Source organism: Phocoena sinus, chromosome 7, assembly GCF_008692025.1.
Source record: "Phocoena sinus isolate mPhoSin1 chromosome 7, mPhoSin1.pri, whole genome shotgun sequence".
Taxonomy (NCBI): Eukaryota; Metazoa; Chordata; class Mammalia; order Artiodactyla; family Phocoenidae; genus Phocoena; species Phocoena sinus.
In genome coordinates, this window is record NC_045769.1 from 86,330,910 (window position 1) to 86,354,409 (window position 23,500).

Genomic DNA, 23,500 nt, shown 5'->3' on the forward strand with positions numbered 1-23,500 from the left:
ATATGAGAGGCCATGAAAGAATAAACAAAGGAAAGTAAACACTATGAGATGCTAGTGCTCGCTGGCCGAGAGGGTGATTGAGCACTGTACTGGCTGACCCATACCTTAAGGACTCAGCTTGTTCAGAGCTAAATGAGGTCTGCCTGGTGTCTTATCCACACATTATCATATGCAACAGGAAACCTTTATTGACCACCTATTGATTACACGGCCTTTCCCCTAGTCCTGTGAATTTAATGAGGTGTTAGAAATAGTCCCAATTCTAGATACTATTAAAAATGACCACCCACACTTGTAAGGAGTTTTGCAGCTTATAATGCACATTTGCATTGTTTTGAATACGTGAAACTTGCTAACCAGGATACGTGCTCGTTACACTTGTATGATAACTAAATTTTGATGAACACTCTAAGCCGGACAATGTGCCCAGGATGTTATAGTAAATGTGATATTTAATCAATTCAGCAGCCCTATGAGGTGCCATTATCCCACCCATTTTACAGTGGAGGAAACTGATAATCAAATTAAGTGATTCACCCAAGTTCACACAACTGGCAAGAGAAACAGTAGGAAACTGAATCGAGGTTGAGTAACTACAAAGTGACTGCTTATAGCAAATCTTCCTCCACATTAAGTGATATCTAACAGTATAGGTTAGCAGATGGCACATATCAAGTGATTACTTCAAATAATCAAAGGCACCAAGAATTCAAAGAAGTCATAATACTGAGTCTCCTATTTCTGATGTGGTCCCAGTTTTACTTGTTGAATGGATGACCAAATGAAGGGAAGGATTAAATACACACATAGCAATTGTAAGTCAGTAAAATCACAGATGGGATGAGGGAGATATTCCTCAGTCTAAGGGTCAGCGTAAACAAAGGGAAGTAGAGCCACAGACTCTATGAGAATATAAAGCAGAAGTGAAAGGAATGATTCGATATTGTGAACAAGATAGTCTAGATTGTCTGGTATTCAGCTACTATTTACTTGATAATTTCTAGTTGTCATATATTGTAGTAAATTCTTTAGATAGTTTCTAGTTGTCGTATACTGTAATAAATTCTTTAGAGATATTTATAGTCTCTCTATTCATAGTCTCAATTATTTTATACATATTTTAGTATCTCAATACAGACTCTCTCTCTCTCTCTCTCTATATATATATATATAGTCTCAATTATTCCCCAAAAGTCATGGCTTGTAGTATATTGTGCTATCAATATCAACATATGTGAAACACTCAGAGAGACTAAGTAACTTTCCCAAGGTCAAACAGCAAATAAGTTGTTCAGCTAAACTTCAAACCAGAACTGTCTTGCTCCAAAACCAACATTGTTTCTACTGTATGTCAGTACCAAATCTCAAAAGTAATTCATGAGTTCTCAATCAGTACATAGGGTAGCAAACCAATGTCTACAATGAACTACTTTGTAAAGAATACAGAACTCCTAAAGAGAAATTGATGCTATGAAGTTATCCAGGTGGCTACCATTTTTGTCTAAAACATCCTCACAATCCTGATAGTCCAGTAGAGGCTGTCATATAACATAATCTGACTCTTTATATTTTAACCTAGAAAAATAGTAGTGAAATTTGTAGGAAGGTCATCAAAATCATGTTTTTCTTGTAATTCAATGAAATGAATATTTGGGAAAATGTCCCTAAATAAACCACTAGAGTTCATACCCACTAATTCTTGACAAAACTCAGGAGCTGTAAAATCTTTAGACATGAATTGGTCAATTGTCCTTTTCTACTAACCTTGGCATTAAAGTATAAATAAGTGTATTCACTCGATTCAATTCAACAATATTTATTGAGCACTTACTACATAAAATCTGTTGCCAAAACCCTGCGGAGTTCAAAGATGAATATGTCATAGACCCTGACCTCAAGCAACTTTATAGTTTTATGCAGGAGAAAATCCATATGTGTGAAAACAAAAGAAGGAAGAATTTGAAATGTGCTGAAACACCAGTACACACAATGCATTCTAGGAACATATAAATAGAGACAGTAGTGCTTATTGGAAGAATTATAGAAGGTTACAGGAGTTTAAACCCAACTGCTGGTACCAAAATCTGTATTAGTTATCTATTACTATATATCAAATAACCCCCTGAATTTCATGGCTTACACAACATTCGTCACCTTAACAGTTTCTGTCACACAGCCTGGTGCAGCTTAGCTGGATGCCCATGCCTCAAGATCTCTCACAAGCTTGTCATCAAAGTGCCATTTGGGATGCAGTTTCTTCTGGAGGCTGTAATGGGGATCTGCCTCTAACTCATTCACATGGTGGCCAGCAGGATTCAGTTCCTCTCTAGCTATTGGATTGGGGGCCTCAAGTTCTCATTGGTCATTAGCTGAAGGCCTCCCTCAGATCCTTGCCATCTGGGCCTTTCCACTGGATGGCTCTCAAGATGACAGCTACCCTCGGAGTAAATGAACAAAAGTGCAGAATGAGGAAGAACTAAATCACGGTGTTTGTGTAATCTAATCTCAGGAGTGACATCCATCTGCCATACTATATTTATTAGAAATGAGTCACTAGGTCCAGCCCACATTCAAGGGGAGGGAATCACACAGGCACGAATATTAAAAGGCAAGATCACTGGGGCCATCTTGGAGGTTGTATGCCGGAGTATGCACACCTTGAAGGATAGGCAGAATTTCAACTGGTAGAAATGCAAAGAGGTGAGGACTACAGATTGCAGGAAGAGAATGAGCATATTTGCCAAGGTGAGATCACATAGGGGTTTGTTTGAGAAGAACAGGTAGTTAATCCAGTTTGTGGGAAACCTGAATGCATGAGGAGCATTAGAAGATAAGTCGTCAAAGTAGGTCAGGGTTAAATAATGTTATGCTACAAGTTAGAGCTTTATTATTTTAAATTTTGGGAATTGTTTTGCTTGTTTTTTTAACATAACAGTAACAAGATCAGATGTACCTCAAGAAAATTAACCTGGATGTCCCGTGAAAGATGTACCTGAAGTATAAGGCATTGTGTGTAGACAAAGAGTACTTGAATGTAGCTACTCTAAAAGACAAAGACAGAGCAACCGTTAGGACCCAAATTTGAATAGCAGCAGTGGGAGGGGAAGTAGGGCTTCTGTTAAAATAGCATACCTATGCTTTACTGTGCATTTCCTATAAATGAATTTTTTCAACTGCTGATTCTCAAAATATCTAATATTATATGGATTTTCAAAGGTTTTCCAGTTTCTATTATTCTTCCCCCTAACTCTTTCATGCCCTGCTTCAGGGCAACTGTTACCTATTGAATGTCATTCTAGCAAAAACATTTGATCTGAACCTTGCCCATTTGCCCCTGCTGCCTCAAAGAAGGAAACACATGACCTGGCTTTGATCACACTTTTTTCCTAAAATGAAAACATCCTCCAATATGTGATTCTTATAAAAGGTGAGTGTTAAAATTCTGGGATAAACCACATTTAAGCCCAGGGACTCAGTTAAAGTTAATGAAAACATATTGGGATGAGACAAGCTGTTGCAGGGGGTGGATATTTAATTCTTTTGCAAACATCGGAAAACCTGTCTAGTCTCAATATAGACAAAAGCTGGAATGAGTGCTCAATTAGTAGCAGTTTCTCAGTATTTTGTCCAATTATCTAATAAAGAAAACGAGAACCTCGGTACATAAATTTGCTCCATTATGGAAGTAACCTTCAGTGAGTAAGCCAGTCAGCTTTATTATTCAAATCATCAATGTGATGCTTGTAAAATGAAACAAAGGCAGCTCTTTAATGATAAATATTACAGTACAGTTACTTTTCACATATGTCTCCACACACACATACACCCATTGTGAACCATTCACTGAAGTATAAATAAGAGACAACCAAGTGACAATTCAGATACAAGAAAAATAGACAAAGCCCAAAACAAAATGGATTATCTAGTTACCACTCTGACATTACTGCTGCTTTTAGGGAACAGCTGACTCTAGTCATCAGTTTCCATCATCTGTTCTAATTTTCTTTTTGCAGACATTTGTGAGGGAACTTTTCAAAAAGATGCTGGGTGAAAATCAGAAATAGATAAAAGTCTAGGAAGCAATTCTTCAAATTAGCTCCCCCTCTCCCTTTAATTTCAGGAAGGGGTACCTTTCTTAGAAGTGCTCGTCCTTTGACAGATCATTCAGAAGCAGAGACTTTGGAATCTTAGGCATCAACAAGGTCACTGCCATGTTCATCCCAGTCTCCTGGAGTGCTACAGGCTGAGAGCAAAAGCATGAAGGCTCAGAAACAGTTTAAGAGATAAGCTGCCAGGACCGAAGTCAGCGTCAGGGCTTCTGGAAACTTAAAAGCAGACACCTATCACCAGGAGTATTACCATTAGCATGACTTGACTCACTTATGTTCTCATATTGGTCTCCTTACATCTGGACACATTTTTTCTCTTGAACACAAGGAACAAGTTGCACACATTCCAGCAGTTTCCTTTAGCCAGATTTGCCTGATTTATACAGACACCTTTTATAGAATCCCTATCACCTTTGCAGACCCCTGGCTTCTAGCTCCGACTCCCATCTTCCCCTGGCTCTCCCTGAGTCACACCCAACAAACCCCTCATATTCCAGACATCACAATAAAAATCATGGACATCAGGGATCAGTTTTCAGCAGCACCTGGTAGAAGACCTACCTAACTGCAAAAAGAGTGCAACTTTCCCCAAGATCCTTGAGATCTACTGTATACCTGGCCTCAGTTCTCCTTATACCAAGAGTTTTAGATATTCCTCTTCTTTCACTTACAAATGCCTCCCTGAGCACGTTCTAAGTAGCATTACTCTAAAGGACTCAACGAACACCATGAAAATGACATGGTCTCTGAAACTGCAATATCTATTCTGACTCTCTCAACCCATCAAGTTGCACAATCCAGTGATAGGGATACAGTCATCCTGCTTAAATAATGTTATTTTATTGTCAGCTGCTCAAAGAGCATTATTTGACCAGTTGTACCCACAAATTTTCTGATAACCTAATACTAACATTCATTCACATGATCTTAATGAACACTAAAACCATTGGGAATGATTTTCAAGATGCACCATAATTTCTCTACATCTCAGAGTAAATCCACACCCTGGCACAATAGATGCCCATGACCCCGGCTTTGAGAAAGACACATGTGATTTAATTTCACCTACTTTCAAGTGAAGAATAGGACCCCATAGACACCCCCACTCCCCATCCTAAAGGATGCAAAAATTATGCTAGATATTTTTAAATCTGGTGTATGAATTTTGTCATCTTAAGAGATAACTCAAAGTACAGAGCCAAGAATCAGAATCACATGGAATAGCCCCCATACTTAATTCTCTGACCCGTCATCATGCAGACTTTTCCAGAGAGCACATGTCACACTGTTTGGAAGCCACACTTCTTCACAGCTAGCACATTATCCTCCTTCAAAATGCTGTCAGGTAATTCTACTCTCTAGCAGAGTAAATGAAAAAATAAAGCTAGTTACTCATATATGAAGGATTTTCCTCAAGGGCAATCATCTTAACGAGAATTTTTTTCAAAATTAGCTAATCTGCAGTTCTATTAAAACACAGTGACTCTAGCCCTGCTCTCCTCACTCCAAAAGAAGGAATCTAAAGACAGAATCCCATTAGAGAAAATGCTTAAAAGGCTAAAAAAAATCCAGACAAAATTCTCAAGTGTTCTAAACTGACATAAAGGTACTGACACACATTTGGTCCTCACTACATACCAACCTAAGATTGTGATTTAACTAATTATCCTGACATTTCTAATATGGACAATTATTTCAAACATTTTTGTAGAGAGTGGGAATTTAATGAAGTTTTCATGAAAAGTCCCTCAATTAGAAGAGTACCTGCTAGAGATGGATTATTTTTAATCAAATGACAATTGGTGGTTGGGAGCTGAATGTACAGTCAGCATGGTCATGGAAAGATGTTATTTTTTCACATGAAATACTCCATACATATTAATGAATTTCAGTTTCTTTTTAGTTATAACTTAACAGTTAAGTTAGTTTTGCATGAAATAACATCTAAATTGGTGTGCTAACACATGTTTTGAACATCATTATTGAAGACCAGAACAAAGGACCACTCAGACTGTTCCATATAAAAGTGACCATTTTAAACTTCTTTTTCTCTTCTACTGAAATAGTATATTACTCATTTCTAATTTCTAATAGCATTGGCTAGTATATGCTGAGGGCCTAGTATGTGCCAAGATCTTTAGATAAATTATCTTTAATTTTTACTAGGTGATATGATTGTTCTGGGCTTTACAGATGAGGAAGTTGAGGCTCAGACGACTAGCAGGGTGCAAGTAGTCTGTATTCAGTCTCAGCTCCATTGAGACCTCCTGGTTCCCTCTGCCTACATTTTTTAAACTCAGCCATGGCTTTAAAGAGAGGAAAGTAGGATGGTGCCAACGATTACATTTCCCTATCCTTATCTACAGAGAACTTCAGAGTTAGATATAGTTTTTTTCATCTCGTCTGCCAACTTGAGCCCTCATGAATTCTTTGCAGCAAATAGGTGAGAACACAATCATATACACAGACATGCACACTCACACACATATCCCTAGAAATAAACTTTTAGAAGTAATAAATAACTGAATAAATACCTAGTGGCATAGCACCAGCATTTTAAAATATGTGATTTTTCAAGTACATATGAAATACTCAGTAGTGTGCTAGGTATTATGGCAATTAAAAGCAGATGTAGATATCACAATGTGAGACTGAAAACACTGACATGGACACAAAAATCAAAGGACATGCAGACACATATTGAAACTTTATCTTGAGCACCTACTAATTTTAAAGAAAGCGCAAAATCACAGGACACATGAATTTTGTTGTATTAGTAATGAATGCAATGTAAATCATGAATGCTGTATATTTAAACTTTGTTGAGCCAATTAAAAAACTACAACACATTCTTTCCAGGTATGTGGGAAAGATTTAGAAGGAAGGATGTAATTTTCAAGAGTTCTTTAAATGATGGGACAGTGGCACTGTGAAAAATTGGTATGGGAGACAAGTAGAAAGTACATTCTGAGTAACGATGCTGGAGTTAAGACTGTGTTGAACAGACAAAGTGGGTGGTGAGGAAGTCTGCCTGTTAAGAAGTGGAGGAGACATTTATTATAAGCAAAGGATATGTCAAAATTACCCTTTTTAAATAGATGAATTAATGCTTAAACCCATAAAAGATCCAATTTACTGAAAATTATCGAGTCCCTTATGGAAAGCCAGTAGTGATTACAACTGAGAGAGCTGTCATTCTATAGCCTGGTACATATATGCCATATGTGTTTATCTTTTTCACTAGCCTACTTACATGCGATAACACTACAGCAGCTTTCAAGATGAACATTTGACAAGCCAGCTCACCGCCGACTGACACCTCCATTTCAGCTGGCCTGACATATATAAAAAGAAACTGAATGTTTATCCGTGCGTTTTCCGGATTTGACATATGTGCTATATAAGAGTCACAGAAGAAAACTTCGGAAAAGAAATTAAGGAATGTACTTGACAGTTCATTAATCAAAGTTTACCTGCTTCACATTACACAGAGACAAATTAAGCTGGCTACTATGGTACTTCGAAAACATCTGCTAACAAAGTCAGAAATAACGATAAACAAAAGAGCTTCCTTTGTGGTTGATTTCCATCCAGCTGCATTTAATTATAATAGTGCTATCAAAGAAAGCTCCCCATTAGCTGCTAATTCAGAAGGACTTCAGAAGAAACTCCCAGAGCCTCCAGTGATATTTCTCCAACTCCAACAACTTCCTAATCTCTACCAAGGTTTGTGAAGAGCCATATTAAGGAAGCTTGGTTATCAGTTCTGGCTGTTACTGACTGCCAAGGTGGTATGAGGTGGGTTCTTTTTCCCCCAAGAGTACCTTTGTAATAATGTGAACAATTAAACTATAAAAATGACAAAGTCTATGACATCAATATTTTATTCCAACTTTAGAATAATATACCAAACTACCTCAATAAAGGAAGGAAAAATCTCATCTTAATGCATATTTTAAGTAAAATGCAACCTCAGTCATGTTATTTATTCTGTCTACAGTCACTATAGTTAAAAATAAAAGTGATGCTGATTTCTGAAATTCAGATTGAACTGGTTTTCTAATAAACAAATATCCATCTAAAGCCTCTCAGAAGAGCACTACTTCTACCCAACTCAATAATAATCATCAGCAAAACTTGCTTATTGATCAACATTGGTTCTTACAAATTTCCAGGTATGTATTTTCAGTTTGAAAGTTCCTAGCTTGAGAAATGAGGGTGGAAATACCAAAGTAGCACCTCTCTTTCTCATGTTTTCTTGAGTACAAATATGAGTGAGTCCTCACCAAAATCTGGCTTCTGCCTGGCCAGGAAGCAAACACAAAATCAAAAGATTGCATGTGCAAACAATGCACAGATATATGTGTGCCTTTGTCAATCCAACCTGAGAGTATGCTACATCTCATGTATTTGTCATGGGGTGATCTGGGGAGGTACAAGTTAAAAGTGAAAATGTATAACCTAGGAAAGCATCCACATTTATTTTGTACTACCCTCTTTATCAGAGTAACAAGCCACAAGTAGAGAAATTTCATGAAGAAAATAATGAATGCAGAGTAACCCAGACCGGGAACAGTAACTATTTACCAGAGCTGTATCTGGCCAATCTCCAAGGACCCATATTGTAATGTATTTTCCCAGGATGTGAAAAAACCTATTCGATCATGGAAGGAGCATGACATTAGGAGAAAATGAAGGCAATGTTTGCCCGGTATCAACTGAAAATGTTGATACTGCTGGAAGGTTTTATGTATTTGTCTCTTTGTTTTCAAGGAAGAACAAAATATCTCTAAATTAAGCTATTTTTTTAACTTCTGAACCTCCTCTGCTATTTCTACTCCTCAAGAAGCCAGTATTGTTTATGAGAGTCCTTTCATTTATCAGAAGGTAAAATGGAAGTGAGAGAGGACACCACTACTTTTAAGTGCACGTGGTGGAAACTTACGTCCAGTCATCCATTGGAGTAAGCATACAACATTAATTTCACCCTTGGCCCAAAGATCAAATGATATTGTCAATGTCACTGTTCTGTTTATAACAATATTTGCCATGACTTAAACATTGTCCTCCTCCAATTGGTTTGAGAACAAGAGGTATTCTTCTGTGTTTGGTTTCATAATGTTGGGGTATGTGCCATTTCAAAAAGAATGTACAGGAAGGAGCATGGTTTTTGGTGATAGTCAACCAAAAGTAAAGAGTTTTCAAATGTTGTTTTGGGGGAAGCACATTAATACCCATAATCCCTCTTCTACTCTAAAATTGTCCAGGCTGAGAGCCTGAGCAAATGCAGGTATAAGACCATATTTTCAAATCAGACATCTTCACCTATCTCTTTTTCTTTCTTTCAGACAACCAGACATGTTTTGAAATATTAATTATCAAATGCAGCATATTAATATTAAAGAGTATTTGGCACAAGAACTCATATTCTCCTCTATAGTGTAGATCTACCAATAGATGCTGGTTGTTCTACTTACATCTTATATGAACACTTGAGTATGCAAATATACTCATAAGGTATGTTTCCATTTTAGAACATCAATGAAGTCCCAAGATTTCCCTATTATATAAATATATAACTAAATGGAAAAGAAAAGTTCACAAAATTTTCAGGAAGTTCCAGCAAGTAAAGTGAGCCGTAAAGAGCAAATACATTTACAGATCCAGGATGGTGAGTGTGCCAACTCGTGTCCGTGACCTTTCTGTGCTTCAGGTTCTATATCTTTAGCTCAGGAATTAAACTTTCCTTAATCTCATTCTTGCTTTCTTAATATTAACTGAGAAAATTGATTGGAAAGTACATTTTACTCTATGCAGATAAGGAAATGTTCATTGCAAAATATAGAATCTGAATGCAGAAACAAATGGAACAGGCGGTCTGCACCAGAGGTCTTCTACTTGTATTATGCGGATCTGTAAAGGTCTAGAGTCAGTTACAGGTGCCGCAGGGAAGCAGAAACTGCAGCCCAGTATCCCCTAGACTCAATACTCCATTCAGCCATAGCAAATCCAGTTTTACCTATTTTTTACATTGCAATTCTGAACGTGAATTTGTTTGGGAAAAAGATGTTTACTGCTAAAAGATTTGAACTCATCTAGTTCAATACTCTCATTTTACAGGAGGAAAAAAAAAAGAAAGAAAACAACGATGTAAGTGACTTGCCTATGTTCAACATTTACCAGCAAGAACAAATTTAGAATATGAAAAAGATTAGTATGTCTTCTGCCTGCAAGTTCAGTGCTGCCTGTTTTGTGGTAGCTCAAAGGAAAAAATGATAATTTCTTATTACGTTACCCCACAACTAAATTGTATTACTAGCTATCATCTTATCTTTCGCTAATTGTTGGACACTGTCAAACATTCTTTCTCCTCTTATAAATTATTTTCTTGACTTCACAGCATTCCACATGTATTTCTAGTCAATCCTTTTCTGGGCCTCACAAAATCGTAAGGTTGCAAGTTGCTCTCAGAGAATTGGGAACAATTTATTTAACTTATTTGGCATGCTGCTTATCACATCAATATGTAAATGTGATTGCTTAATAAATACGACTTATTGATGTTGACTTCATCTGCAACTTCTTTGCAGTTTAAAAAATGAGGCTCAAAATTATTCTAAATTGTGAATTCTATTTTCACAGTAATATTAACCCAGCAAATACTTCCTAAATACTTCCTGTGTATAAATAACTGCTAACCCTCCTGATGTCCATGGAACATGGGGAAACATAGGGACATGATTATGTAAGTGTAAATATCAACATGTTATTGGAGTTCAAGGGAAAAGAGATACATTTCCAGCCAGGAAATATGGGAAGAGGCAGGCAAACTTATTTGTGGAGGTGGCAGCTTTATAGCTGTCCCAGAGGAATGGGTAGAATTTCAACGCCAGAAATAGAAAGAGGATTTCCCTGGTGGTATCCAAGCTGCTTGCCCAATCTTGACGGGTAAGGCTACTGGACTCAGTGTAAAATGTGCCTACACAATGTGCCAGTAACCAAAATCTTCCCGATGTCTCATTTCCCATCTTCACTTTGAAACCTCTGCCAGATCTGGTGTTCCCATTTCTCATCTTATTGCTCTCTGCTTAGGCTCTGTCTTTCTCCCCTTTGGTTTGACACCTCACCTGCACTGCCTGCCAGGCTTTCAATTTTAGTTCCACACATGGCACATATGGACATTGTCTGTCAGATCACCTTGCATCTGGGTTCCTCTTCCTGTAGGCCAGTCCAGCCCCTATTCATGCCAAGCCCAAATCCTTCAGTCCCTCAGCCTAGCACCACGTTCTTCAAATATTGTGGAAGAGAGAATGACATGAGAAATAAATACATGTATTCAGGAATTGTCTCAGTGAGAAAGTTCTTTATTTTTCCCATTGACCACTCCATCTCACCATAGTCTATAACCTTTCCCTTCTCTATCCTTTGAAGACCAATCCCACAGACACCTTATCCCTTTCAGTATTTAAAATCTAGTCTAGATCAAAATATTAATTTCATATCCAAATTAAAGTATCTCTTTCCTCCTACCTGAATCTTGGTTTGTGGCTTGGGTCCTGCAATAGGGAAAGACAGCTAGTTAGCTCTTTTTACTTTGTTTGGCACTTTCACTGCCCCTGTGCTTTTCTCTCTGCTATTTTGCTATTTCGGGTTTCCCTTGCATCTCAACATTGTTGGGCTCTCCAAGGGAATAGGAGTGAGGTGAAAGTGTGAGGGACAGCTGCTCAAATGCCAATCCTTGCACTTTTTGTGGATTCTGCAGAGCCCCCATTGCCCAGAGGTTTCCTAAGACAGACAAGCATTCTATGGCTGACATTTTTCTCTCTCTTCTCTTGTTCCTGGCTGTCTGCCCAACACTTTCTTTACGGGTGCAGTTCCCATGACACAGGAGGCCTCTGAGGCCTCCATTTGATCCATGGAATATTTGCACATCCTTGTCATGTAAAACACTGATGGTGCAGGCTGCCTTGCTGTTGCTATCTCTTCTTGCTCTGTGTTGAGGATGGTCCGGGTATCTCTCACTCAGAATTCTGTGTTTGCATAACGTTAAGCAAATTCCATGATATACATATGAGGTTCTCTTAAGAATGTTCCTTTACTCAAAGCATGAGCCTCATGAACTTCTAGGACTCAGCAAGCTTTCATGAGGAGAGAAAAATGTCAGTCTCCTTTTTTGATAGATACTCCAGTGTCTACGAGCAATTTTCTTATAGTCCTTCTCAGCAGGTTTAGAAGGAAAAGAAGAAGATAAATGAAAACACTCTCCCCCATGCCTACAGCTTATCACTCATTCAATACATTTCAATACCTAGTCATCTGCTTACATGGGCTGTATGGGTAGGGTGGGCTGCCTATGTCCTTTTTGGATTATGAGGCAGGCCACTTATTGCCACCTATTCCTCTCAGCTTTGGTTCTTCATACAAAATTCTGAAGCAGCAGGAGACATTCCATTTAACACTGTTTACAATACTACTCATGTAAGAGGGTAGTGATAAAAAGTCTGCAGGGAGGTGCCAGTTTCTATGGAGATGGAATTGTATTCAAGATGATATGGAACAGAAACAAAATTTTTGGATCAAGGTAATGCAAACATTTGCACTACAAAATTGAGTCTTCCATGCTTCACTTAAATATGTAGATCCTTAAAGTTGAAAAATCATAATTTTAATGGTTTAAAAATTATTTTGCTCTCTTATGAATGCACAAGTCATTTTTGCTTTTCACCAAATATGTCCAATCTCTTATTTGGCAGAAGGTAAGACTGCACTTTGCTGCCACCTTGGAACTGATGTAAACACACAGCTTACTTTGTACTATGAAATGTATGGCAACTAATATCATACTTAATGGTGAGAAACTCCAAGTTTTTCCATTAAGATTAGGTACAAGGCAAAGATGTCTCCTCTCACCACTCCTTCTCAACATTGTACTGGAAGTTCTAGCTAATGTAATAGGACAAGAAAATAAAATAAATGGTATTCAGATTGAAAAGGAAGAAATAAAAATGTCTTTGTTCACAGATGATGTGCTCATCTATGTAGAAAATCTAAAAGAATCAACAACAACAAAAACCCTTCCTGGAACTAATAAGTGGTTATAGGAAGGTTGGAGGATATAAGATTAATACACAAAAGTTGATCACATTCCTATATACACAATGAACAAGTCGAATCTGAAATTAAAACAAAATACCATTTATATTAACACTCAAAAAACTTAAATATTTAAGTATAAATCTAAAAAAATATGCACAAGATCTATATGAGGAAATCTACAAAACTCTGAAGAACAAAATTTTTTAAAAACTAAATAAATGGAGTAATATTTCATGTTCATGGATAAGACTCAATATTATCAATGTGTCAGTTCTTCCAAAATTGTTCTGTAGATTCAATGCAACCCCAAACAAAATCCCACCAAGTTATTCTGTGGCTGTTGATAACCTCATTTTAAAGTTTATATGGAGAGGCAAAGGACACAGAAAAGGGCTTCCCTGGTGGCGCAGTGGTTGTGAGTCCGCCTGCCGACGCAGGGGATACAGGTTCATGCCCCGGTCCAGGAAGATCCCACATGCCGTGGAGCAGCTGGGCCCGTGAGCCATGGCCGCTGCGCCTGCGTGTATGGAGCCTGTGCTCCACAACGGGAGAGGCCACAACAGTGAGAGGCCCGCGTACCGCAAAAAAAAAAAAAAAAAAGGACACAGAAAAGCCAACACAATGTTGAAGGAACAAAGTTGGAGTCTCCCGCTACATGATTTTAAGACTTACTATAAAGCTAGAGTAATCAAGACAATGTGGTATTGATGAAAGAATAGATAAATAGGTCAGTGGAACAGAATACAGAGGCTAGAAATAGACCCACATAAATATAGTCAATTAATCTTTGGGAAAAGAACAAAGGCAATAAAATGAAGCAAAGATAGTCTTTCCAACAAATGGTGACAGGAAAACTGAACATCCACATGTGAAAAAAAAATGAAAACTTAGACTCAGAGTTTACACCCTTCACAAAAATTAACTCAAAATGAATCACACACCTAAATGTAAAGCACAAAACGATAAAACTCCTAAAAGATAACATAGAAGAAAACTTAAATGACATTGGGTATGGTGATGATGTTTTAGATATAACATCAAAGGCACAATCCATAAGAGAAATAATTAATGAGCTAGAAACTGGGCTTCCTTAAAATGTAAAACTTTTGTTCTGTGAAAGAGCATATCAAGAGAATGAGAAGACAAGTTGCAGACTGAGAGAAAATATTTACAAAGGACTCATCTGATAAATGACTGTTAGCTGAAATATACAAAGAACTCCTAGAAGTCAACAATAAGAAAACAACCTCCCAGTTATAACATTGGCCAAAAACTATAGCAGACACCTCACCAAAGAAGATTTGCAGATGGAAAACAATCATGTGAAAAAAAGTATGTGGCAAGTAAGAGATACCACATCATATGTCATCAGAGAAAGAAACATTAAAACATCAATAAGATTCAACTACAAACCTATTAGAATGGCCTAAATCTAGAATGCTGAGAATACCAAATGCTGTCAAGGACATGGAGCTATAGGAACTCTCTTTCATTTTTATTGGGAATGCAAAATGGTGCAGCCACTTTGGAAGACAGTTTGGCAGTTTCTTATAAAACTAAACATACTCTTACCTTATGGTCCAGCAAGTGCACTCTTTGGTGGTTACCCAAAGGAGCTGAAAACTTATGTCCATAAAAAAACATGCACACGGGCTTCCCTGGTGGCGCAGTGCTTGAGAGTCCGCCTGCCGATGCAGGGGACATGGGTTCATGCCCCGGTCCGCGAGGATCCCACATGCCGCGGAGCGCCTGGGCCCGTGAGCCATGGCCGCTGGGCCTACGTGTCCGGAGCCTGTGCTCCGTAGCGGGAGAGGTCACAACAGTGAGAGGCCCATGTACTTCAAAAAAAAAAAAACAAAAAACAAAACAAACATGCACATGGATGTTTATAGAAGTATTATTCATAATTGTCAAAGCTTGGAAGAAACCAAGATGTCCTTCAGTAGGTGAATGGATTTATAAACTATGGTACATCCAGACAATGGATTATGCAGTACCAAAAAAATGAGCTATCAAGCCATGAAAAGACATGGAGGAATCTTAAATGCACATTGTTAAGTGAGAGAAGCCAGTCTGAAAAGGATACACACTGTATGGTTCCAACTATATAACATTCGGAAAAAGGTAAAACTATGGAGACAGTAAAGAGATCAGTGGTTGCCAGGGGTTAGAGGAGGAAGGATGAATAGGTGGAGCACAGAAGATTCTTACAGAAGTGAAAATACTGTGAGATACTATAATGATGGATATTTTTCATTAAGCATTTGTTCAAACTCATAGAATGTACAACACCAAGAGTGAACTATAATGTAAACATGGACTTTGGGTGATTTTGATGTATCAATATAAGTTGACTAGTTGTAACATATGTACCACTCTGGTGGAGGATGTTGGTAATGGGTGAGGTTATTCATGTGTGGAGCAGGGACTATACCGTAAATCTCTGTACCTTCCTGTCAATTTTTCTGTGAACCTAAAAATAGCCTTAATGAAAATAATGAAGTAAAAAGTGTGAATGGAAGTAACACGTGGAAGCTTTAAAAGCCAGTGCATAATATACGATGTACTCTGTTTTTCTGCCACAATAAATGGAATGTTCCACAGTGTTGTCTTATCCTGGTGCTATAGACTGAAAGTTTGTATGCCCCCAAAATTCATATTTTGAAACCTAATCCCCAATGTGATAGTAGCTGGAGGTGGGTTTCTAGGGTGGTGATTAGGTCATGAAAGTAGAGCCCTCATGAATGGTATTAGTGCCCTTATAAGAGAGACCCCAGAGAGCTCCCTTGCCATGTCAGGGCACAGCAATAAGACCGCAGTCTATGAACTAGGAGGCAGGTTCTCACAGGGCATTGAATCTATCAATATCTTGATCTTAGTTTTCCTAGCCTCCATAACTGTGAGAAACAAATGTTTGCTGTTTAACCACCCAGTCTATGGTCTTTATGTTATAGCAGCCCGAAATGACTAAAACCAGAGTGAGGGCCACAAAGCAGAGATTCTAACCACCCTGTAATTCATATTCAGCACAAAAGAGTAAGAAACCTTGTGGTTTTAAGTTCCTGAAATTTGGGGGCTATCTGTTATTGTAGTATCTCCCTATTGATGTAATGAGTACATAAATATTTTACACTACAGAGCCAAGTAGTATATACTATGGCTAAATTCTCCAAACCTCTTAAACTTCTCTACATTATCTTCAGCCCTGTGCTCAAAGGAAAAACCTTTCCCATTTTATATCCTATCAACTGCTTAAAATTATGCTGTAAATTAGTCTCTATTTTCAGTTATATGTCTCATACAATTATGATCTTAACTGTACTTACCATTAATGCCATATATAAATGTTTGGTTTTCCTTAGGAGTGGTGATCTTTAACAGGTTATGGTAAAGACAGCAGAAGTTGGACTCCAAATTCATAGATATCATATGATATGACCAGGGGACAAGACTAATAGGGAAATTAACATAAGAAGGAGTAATGTTCACCCACCATTTTGAGAAAGGACGAAAAAAAACAAACAAAAGGAGTCTGAAAAATATATGTGCACTACAGGAAAGTTAGTATTCAGGGAATAACCTCAGTTAAATTAGAAGTAACTTCATCTCTTGAGAGTCCTAGATGGGGGCAAAGTATAAGAGGTATCCTTAATAATACAGATATTTACTGAGCAATTATTATACCAAGGCTTATTGAGAATTAAATTATGTCTAAGTTAGCTCCTCTCTAATAGGTGGGAACATCCTTTAAAAGGGAATACAGTAAAGAGAATAACAGTATAATAAAAACTGCAAAAGAAGTACACATGCTTCCTAAAATTCTGTTTCAGTATGGAAGACAGACAACTTTTAAAAAGTAAAGGCAGGAGAGACCTTCAAGATGGCAGAGAAGTAAGACGTGGAGATCACCTTCCTCCCCACAAATACCTCAGAAATACATCTACATGTGGAACAACTCCTACAGAACACCTACTGAATACCGGCAGAAGACCTCAGACTTCCCAAAAGGCAAGAAACTCCCCACGTACCTGGGTAGGGCAAAAGAAAAAGGAATAAACAGAGACAAAAGAGTAGGGACGGGACCTGCACCAGTGGGAGGGAGCTGTTAAGGAGGAAAAGTTTGCACACACTAGGAAGCCCCTTCACTGGCGGAGATGGGGGGGTGGTGGGGAGAAAGCTTCAGAGCCACAGAAGAGAGTGCAGCAACAGGGGTGCAGAGGACAAAGCGGAGAGATTCTCGCACAGAGGACCAGTGCCAACCAGCACTCATCAGACTGAGAGGCTTGTCTGCTCACCCGCCGGGACGGGCGGGGGCTGGGAGCTGAGGCTCCGGCTTCAGAGGACAAATCCCAGGGAGAGGACTGGGGTTGGCTGCGTGAACAGAGCCTGAAGGGGGTTAGTGCACCACAGATAGCTGGGAGGGAGTCCAGGGAAACGTCTGGACCTGCCAAAGAGGCAAGAGACCATTGTTTCAGGGTGCACGAGGAGAGGGGATTCAGAGCACCACCTAAATGAGCTCCAGAGATGGGCACAAGCCGTGGCTATCAGCAAAGACCCCAGACACGGACATAAGATGTGCAGCCACCAAGAAGCCTGTGTGCGAGCACAGGTCACTATCCATACCTCCCCTCCCGGGAGCCTGTGCAGCCTGCCACTGCCAGGGTCCCGGGATCCAGGGACAACTTCCCTGGGAGAAAACACAGCGCACCTCAGGCTGGTGCAACATCACGCTAGCCTCTGCTGCCGCAGGCTCGGCCCACAATCCACACCCCTCCCTCCCCTGGACCTGAGTGAGCCAGAACCCCCGAATCAGCTGCTCCTTTAACCCCGTCCTGTCTGAGCGAAGAACACATGCCTTCAGGCGACCTACACGCAGAGGCGGGTCCGAATCCAAAGCTGAACCCCAGGAGCAGTGCGAACAAAGAAAAGAAAGGGAAATTTCTCCCAGCAGCCCCAGGAGCAGCAGATTAAATCTCCAAAATGAACTTGATGTACGCTGCGTCTCTCGAATACCTGAATAGACAACGAATCATCCCAAAATTGAGGCAGTGCGCTTTGCGAGCAACTGTAGACTTGGGGTTTGCTTTCTTCATCTAATTTGTTTTTGGTTATATGCTTATCTTAGTTTAGTATTTAGAGTTTATTATCATTGGTAGATGTCTATTGATTTGGTTTCTCTCTTCCTTTTATATATATATATATATATATATATATATATATATATATTCTTTTCCTTTTTTCTCTTTTTGTGAGTGTGTAGGTGTATGCTTCTTTGTCTGATTTTGTCTGTATAGCTTTGCTTTCACCATTTGTCCTAGGGTTCTGTCTGTCCATTTTTTGTTTGTTTTTAGTATAGTTCTTAGTGCTGGTTATCACTGATGGATTTGTTTTTTGGTTTTGTTGCTCTCTTCTTTCTTTCTTCCTTTTGTTTATTTTTTCCTCTTTTTTATTACTTTATAATTTTAATAATTTTTTCAATTTTTTATTTTAATTTAATTTATTTATTTTCTTTCTTTCTTTTTTCCTCCCTTTTCTTCTGAGCTGTGTGGCTGACAGGGTCTTGGTGCTCCAGCCAGAGGTCAGGCCTGTGCCTCTGAGGTGGGAAAGCCGAGTTCAGGACATTGGTCCACCAGAGACTTCCCAGCTGCCTATAATATCAAATGGCAAAAGCTCTCCCAGAGATGTCCATCTCAACACAAACACCCAGCTTCACACAAGGACCAGCAAGCTACAGTGCTGGACACCATATGACAAACAACTAGCAAGCCAGGAACACATCACCACCCATTAGAAGAGAGGCTGCCTAAAATCATAATAATGTTACAGACACCCCAAAACACACCACCGGACTTGGTCCTGCCCACCAGAAAGAAAGGATCCAGCCTCATCCACCAGAACAGAGGCACCAGTCCCCTCCACCAGGAAGCCTATACAATGCACTGAAACAACCTTACCCACTGGGGGCAGGCACCAAAAACAATAGGAACTACGAACCAGCAGCCTGCAAAAAGGAGATCCCAAACACAGTAAGTTAAACAAAATGAGAAGACAGAGACACACATAGCAGATGAAGGAGCAAGGTAAAAACCCACCAGACCAAACAAATGAAGAAAAAATAGGCAGTCTACCTGAAAAAGAATTCAGAGTAATGATAGTAAAGATGATCCAAAATCTTGGAAATAGAATGGAGAAAATACAAGAAAAGTTTATCAAGGACGTAGAACTAAAAAGCAAACAAACAATGATGAACACAATCAATGAAATAAAAATTCTCTAGAATGAACCAATAGCAGGATAACTGAGGCAGAAGAATGGATAAGTAACCTGGAAATAAAATAGTGGAAATAACTACTGCAGAGCAGATTAAAGAAAAAAGAATGAAAAGAATTGAGGACAGTCTCAGAGACCTCTGGGACAACGTTAAATGCACCAACATTCGAATTATAGGGGACAAAAAAGAAGAAGAGAAAAAGAAAGGGACTGAGGAAATATTTGAAGAGATTAGAGTTGAAAACTACCCTAACATGGGAAAAGAAATAGTCAATCAACTCCAGGAAGTGCAGAAAGTCCCATACAGGATAAATCCAAGGAGAAACACACCAAGACACATATCAATCAAACTATCAAAAATTAATTACAGAGAAGAAGTATTAAAAGCAGCAAGGGAAAAGCAAAAATAACATAAAAGGGAATCCCCATAGGTTAATAGCTGATCTTTCAGCAGGAACTCTGCAAACCAGAAGGGAGTGGCAGAACATATTTAAAGTGATGAAAGGGAAAAACCTACAACCAAGATTACTCTAACCAGCAAGGATCTCATTCAGATTTGATGGAGAAATTAAAACCTTTACAGACAAGCAAAAGCTAGGAGAATTCAGCACCACCAAACCAGCTTTACAACAAATGCTAAAGGAACTTCTCTAGGCAGGAAACACAAGAGAAGGAAAAGACCTACAATACCGACCCCAAAACAATTAAGAAAATGGGAATAGGAACATACATATCAATAATTACCTTAAATGTAAATGGACTAAATGTTCCCACCAAAAGAAACAGATTGGCTGAACGGATACAAAAACAAGACCCATATATTTGCTGTCTACAAGAGACCCACTTCAGACCTAGAGACACATACAGACTGAAAGTAAGGGGATGGAAAAAGATATTCCATGCAAATGGAAATCAAAAGAAAGCTGGAGTGGCAATTCTCACATCCGACAAAATAGACATTAAAATAAAGACTATTACAAGAGACAAACAAGAACACTACATAATGATCAAGGGATCGATCCAAGAAGATATAACAATTGTAAATATTTATGCACCCAACATAGGAGCACCTCAATACATAAGGCAAATGCTAACAGCCATAAAAGGGGAAATCAACAGCAACACAATCATAGTAGGGGACTTTAACACCCCAATTTCACCAATGGACAGATCATCCCAAATGAAAATAAATAAGGAAACACAAGCTTTAAGTGATATATTGAACAAGATGGACTCAATTGATATTTATAGGACATTCCATCCAAAACAACAGAATACACTTTCTTCTCAAGTGCTCATGGAACATTCTCCCGGATAGATCATAACTTGGGTCACAAATCAAGCCTCGGTAAATTTAAGATATTGAAATTGTATCAAGTATCTTTTCCGACCACAATGCTATGAGACTAGATATCAATTACAGGAAAAAATCTTTAAAAAATACAAACACATGGAAGCTAAACAATACATTAGTTAATAAACAAGAGATCACTGAAAAAATCAAAGAGGAAATCAAAAAATATCTAGAAACAAATGACAATGAAAACACGATAACCCCAATCCTATGGGATACAGCAAAAGCAGTTCTAAAAGGGAAATTTATGGCAATACAGTCTTACCTCAAGAAACAAGAAACATCTCAAATAAACAACCTAACATGACACCTAAAGCAATTAGAGAAAGAAGAACAAAAAAACTCAAAGTTAGCAGAAGGAAAGAAATCATAAAGATCAGATCAGAAATAAATGGAAAAGAAATGAAGGAGAAGATAGCAAAGATCAATAAAACTAAATGCTGGTTCTTTGAGAAGATAAACAAAATTGATAAACCATTAGCCAGACTCATCAAGAAAAAAAGGGAGAAGACTCAAATCAACAGAATTAGAAATGAAAAAGGAGAAGTAACAATTGACACTGCAGAAATACAAAGGATCATGAGAGATTACTAGAAGCAGCTATATGCCAGTAAAATGGACAACCTGGAAGAAATGGACAAATTGTTACAAAAGCACAACGTTCTGAGACTGAACCAAAATATAAACACCAATCACAAGTATTGTAATTAAGACTGTGATTAAAAATCTTCCGACAAAAACAGCCCAGGACGAGATGTCTTCACAGGTAAATACTACCAAATATTTAGAGAAGATCTAACACCTATCCTTCTCAAACTCTTCCAAAATATAGCAGAGGGAGGAACCCTCCAAACTCATTCTATGAGGTCACCATCACCCTGATACCAAAACGAGACAAAGATGTTTCACAGAACGAAAACTATGGGCCAATATCACTGATGAACATAGATGCAAAAATCCTCAACAAAATACTAGCAAACAGAATCCAGTAGCTCATTAAAAGGATCATATACCACGATCAAGTCGGTTTATCCCAGGTATGCAAGGATTCTTCAATATACGCAAATCAATCAATGTGATAAACCATTGTAACAAACTGAAGGAGAAAAACCATATGATCATCTCAGTAGATGCAGAAAAAGCTTTTGACAAAATTCAACACCCATTTATGACAAAACCCTCCAGGAAGTAGGCATAGAGGGAACTTACCCAAACATAATAAAGGCCATATATGACAAACCCACAGCAAACATCATTCTCAATGGTGAAAAACTGAAAGCATTTCCTCTAAGATCAGGAACAAGACAAGGTTGTGCACTCTCACCACTGTTATTCAGCATAGTTTTGGAAGTTTTACCCACAGCAATCAGAGAGGAAAAAGAAATACAAATTGGAAAATAAGAAATAAACTGTCACTGTTTGCAGATGAAATGATACTATACATAGAGAATCCTAAAGATGCTACCAGAAAACTACTAGAGCTAATCAATGAATTTGATAAAGTATCAGGATACAAAATTAATGCATAGAAATCTCTTGCATTCCTATACACTAATTATGAAAAATCTGAAAGACACTGATGAAAGAAATTAAAGATGATACAAACAGATGGAGAGATATACCATGTTCTTGAATTGGAAAAATCAACATTGTGAAAATGACCCAACTCAATCTACAGATTCAGTGCAATCCCTATCAAACTACCAATGGCATTTTTTACAGCACTAGAACAAAAACTTTCACAGTTTGTATGGAAACACAAAAGACCCTTAAGAGCCAAAGCAATCTTGAGAACGAAAAATGGAGCTGGAGGAATCAAGCTCCCAGACTTCAGACTTCAGTACAAAGCTACAGTAATCAAGACAGGATGGTACTGGCACAAAAACGGAAATATAGATCAATGCAACAGGATAGAAAGCACAGAGATAAACCCACGCACAGATGGTCACCTTATTTTTGATAAAAGAGGCAAGAATATACAATGGAGAAAAGATAGTCTCTTCAATAAGTTGTGCTGGGAAAACTGGACAGCCACATGTAAAAGAATGAAATTGGAACACTCCCTAAGTCCATACACAAAAATAAACTCAAAATGGATTAAAGACCTAAATGTAAGGCCAGACACTATCAAACTCTTAGAGGAAAACATAGGCAGAACACTCTATGACATAAATCACAGCAAGATTCTTTTTGACCCACCTCCTAGAGAAATGGAACTAAAAACAAAAATAAACAACTGGGACCTAATGAAACTTAAAAGCTTTTGCACAGCAAATGAAAACATAAACAAGATGACAAGACAACCCTTAGAATGAGAGAAAATATTTGCAAATGAAGCAACAAAGGATTAATCTCCAAAATTTACAAGCAGCTCATACAGCTCAATATCAAAAAAACAAACAACCCAAACCAAAAATGGGCAGAAGACCTAAGCACACATTTCTCCAAAGAAGATATACAGATTGCCAACAAACACATGAAAGGATGCTCAACATCCCTAATCATTAGAGAAATGCAAATGAAAACTACAGTGAGGTATCACCTCATACCATTCAGAATGGCCATCATCAAAAATCTAAAAACAAAAAATGCTGGAGAGGGTGTGGAGAAAAGGGAACCCTCTTGCAGTGTTGGTAGGAATGTAAATTGATATAGCCATTATGGAGAACAG